Source organism: Poecilia reticulata, linkage group LG11 (assembly GCF_000633615.1).
Source record: "Poecilia reticulata strain Guanapo linkage group LG11, Guppy_female_1.0+MT, whole genome shotgun sequence".
In the NCBI taxonomy this organism is placed as follows: domain Eukaryota; kingdom Metazoa; phylum Chordata; class Actinopteri; order Cyprinodontiformes; family Poeciliidae; genus Poecilia; species Poecilia reticulata.
The window spans coordinates 25,825,858-25,829,307 of NC_024341.1; the positions used below are offsets into that span (position 1 = coordinate 25,825,858).

A 3,450-nucleotide genomic window follows, 5' to 3' on the forward strand; every position below is an offset into this window, starting at 1 on the left:
CACTCAGGACATTAGCATATTAATGCAGCCTCGCTCTTGATCTCCCTCTGCCCTCTAACTCTCCCGCTCTGTCCCTCTCTCGCGTTTTCTCTTTCTCTATACATATTTCCCAGACTGCAATGTTGCTTCCTGCAGCTTCAATCTATAAATCTCACCAATTTACGCTYCTCGTGCTGTGAAGCAGCACACAATCTGGCCACACAAACTTCAAGGTTCCTGGTTTTCTTTTTCCCTCCAAAAATCTGCCTCTCCCCCCACTCTTTCTGCACCTCATTCAAATCCTTCACTTGCTCTCATTTTCCCTTTTCTTTCTCCAGGTCTGCCTCCCCCCTGAACTTTGTCAAACACAGGAAAACACACACAGAAGCAAATTCACAGGAGCAAACACAGAGAGGGTGAGTTCACACTCACACACACACACACACACACACACACGCACACACACACACACAAATTCCAAATCCCCATTCATTCTCCTTTTCTGTCACTTTACCCTTTTCCAGTGCAAATTTAGCAAGACCTGCTTTAGACTTCAGTGCTGGAGTGTGAGCCGGACACATTCAACTATTCAGCTTCTTGCTGCACCTCAAAGACTTTAACCTTGTTTCCAACATGGGGGACTCTCCTGATCTGCAGAGCAAGATGAGTAGGAACAATTAGACATGMCACCTGTGTGAAAGAAGCAATTAAAGTTAGCAGATATTCAATTAATTGGAGTTAATTTTCCCTCTCAACTGAAGCTGGATCGCATCTTTTGTAATGAGAAACATTAATGTTTTCAAAAGGCTTTTCATTTTGGGAAAAAAAAATATGAGCTTAGCATAGATACAAAGGTGATGTTTAAGTTGCATTTAGAYAAATCAGGTGACTTCCTCTTCACTTCCTGTACATGTTGCCACGAAACATTGTTAGCTTTTCTCAACATAAGTGCAATATTCTATTAAAACTAAGCTTAAGAAAYTTTGATGAAAAGCTTCTAGAGCATCAAATCTCAAAATTGCGYCGGTCTTATTAAGAAWACCTTCAGGATGACTTGCAAAAATGTCAGATGGGTTTCTTGAAGGCTTTAGATTTACATAAACTCACACTCTCTGCCTGGTTCAATAGCACTCTCCCTCTATCTGTTTGTCTTTCTGCGCCTCACTTTTCCACCCACAGAGCCGCTGAGTTTGATCCCATCCATGGTGGTCTGTCCCTCGCTGATGTTCGGAGGTCAGGGGCGTGATGTCCATCCACAACTCCTGGTTTCACAAAGGCAGACGCAAGAATTGCGTTTGGACAATCAACTCCAGACCTCCACGTCTCCTTTGGTCATTAGAGGACTCACATTCTTGAAGAGGCAGGTGCATCGCCTGGTTGTGTGGCAGTTGGTGCAGAGCTGATTTAGTGATTTAAGTCACCAAGCCACCAAGGCCTGGGAGAGGATCCAAAATATCAGTTTGTCCACTTGCTGAGAAAAAAGGTTCAAAGCAGTGTTTTATCCGTGGCCTTCAGGTCAGCAATTGTGGGTGGAAAAAAAGAAAGACCTGAAAAAACCAAGAATAAGCCCGAGAAAGAGAAAGGGAAAAAGCGCTAACTCATGCTTGTATTCTGAGCCGGTGACACCATGATAAACGAAGGGGTCACCACCCGGGGGCAGGCCCGTCCTAAAGGAGCCAGCGCTGTGACCTTGCACAAAAGAAGGAGTGGGTCCCCCCCAACGGTCACACGGATCAAAGAGGACAAAAGCCTGAGATGATAACTCAGCACAGCAGTTGTGCACCTGATTATCAAGCACATAAGCAGCAGGGGTAGAAAATTTGCCCAAGTTAGATCAAGTGAGGGTGGAGTAACGGGMTGCTTGAGAATTAAAAAGTAAAACCGTGACTCGCTCTAATCTGATTTGCCGAATGCAACATTTTCTCTTTATCTGCTTTGCTCTGTTAGGCGTTCTCTCTTTCTGTGGGACTCCGTCTTTATCCAAATGATGCGGTCTTTGGTGAGGCCTGGCCTATTCATCCGAACCCCATGTGCTGTGTGCCCACCATTGAGGTGCAGAGTAGCATGGCCACAAAGGATGGCAGCAACTCAGCGAGSTTGTTCCTTAAAGTTTTAAGCCTGTGTTCAGAATAAAGTTTGCAGTTAGWGCCAGAAAATCTTTCATTTTGTTGAAAAAATAAATTCAAAGTGGAACCTCTTAAATGCTTTCTTAAGTCCTRCAGCATAGATATGGTATGTTTCAGCATTGTAATAGTAAGTTTACAACATTTCAATTATCTTTTCCTAATGAAGTCCATAAAGTCTAAGTAAAGTTCACCTTYACTTATGCATTAACAGAAAGAATTTGTTTTGCATTCTGAACAATTTTCATAAACTCTTTGCTCCATTTTCCTAACCTCCTCCTTTACAACAAGTACTGATCCTGCTGGAATGAAAAAGGCCTGAAMGCCTAAACTTTTCTGCCTCGCACTTGTCTGCAGGCACTGAAAATGCTCGGTGCCCTGTTTAAAAGTGACAAAAAAGATGTATTACCTAAAGGAAAGGAGGCTTGTAGTGCCAGGTATTAAGACCCTGTGGGACGTAAAATCTGGATCAAGAATTTCTGCAAAAAGCCCGCCATAAAGTCCCTCTCAACCACCGATCATTCATCCTTACATGTGCGACCGACATCCTCTCTTCCATTCCATCCTCCCTCYGTTGYGGGTCGAATTTTAGCTGCATCGCTGTCGACGTCTGACCGCACTTGTCCTACTTCTCCATCTTTCACTCTCTCTGCTTTTGCCTCTTCTGATCCTGCATCCTTCTCCCTCTCCTTCTTCAACCCTTTCTGTCGGGCCCACCCTCCGCCTTTACATTTCCTCTTGGTTTCCCCGCCCTCTTTCGCCTCTCTCTCCCTCTTCTTTCACTCATTCCTTGTCTCTCGCTCTCTCTCTACCCTCATTTCATGCAGCGCTGGGGTTACCTAAGAGACTGGGCCTCAATGGAGAAAATCTCCTTTGGTACAATGAATTGGGCGAGAGGCAGAGGGGAGGGAGAGAAATGGGGGGTGCAGGGTAAAATCAGGGGGTGCTGGACACAGGAAGGGAGGTGGGGTGGAGGGAAAAGATAGTGGGATGCAGATGCATGCAGGGATGGAAGGGGGATACGAAAAATTGAATAAGTGGCTTCGCTTGTGTGATTTCGCCTCAGTGGTCAGTCTTTTGATGGATACTTATGGTGACCACCCTCCCCCCACCTGCAAGCCCCTCRGACCAGTTGGTCCCACTAAKTAAGAATGAACTAATTTGAGGTATTCAAYAAAATTTCTAYAAAAACTCCAAATAAATCATAAAAATTATTAAACTAAAGTCTCATATTGATTGATTTTKACATTGTCAAAAGTTCAAAATCATTTTGTGTTCTTGAGCTGAGCGACGTCAGAGTCTGTAGGTGMCGTTTTATCTGTTCACTGTTTGTTTGCTCTTGGCTGGA

The 3,450-nt window shown here is 44.4% G+C and overlaps 1 long non-coding RNA gene across 1 annotated transcript; it reads right to left on the minus strand.

Moving 5' to 3' along the window:
* Positions 1 to 543: 543 nt before the first annotated feature.
* Positions 544 to 3,061, minus strand: LOC108166725 (uncharacterized). The gene is made up of 3 exons (XR_001777077.1): positions 2,635 to 3,061; positions 2,512 to 2,550; positions 544 to 630 (listed from the first exon to the last, which is right to left on the minus strand). It is a non-coding gene; the product is annotated as an uncharacterized LOC108166725 (long non-coding RNA).
* Positions 3,062 to 3,450: the final 389 nt, after the last annotated feature.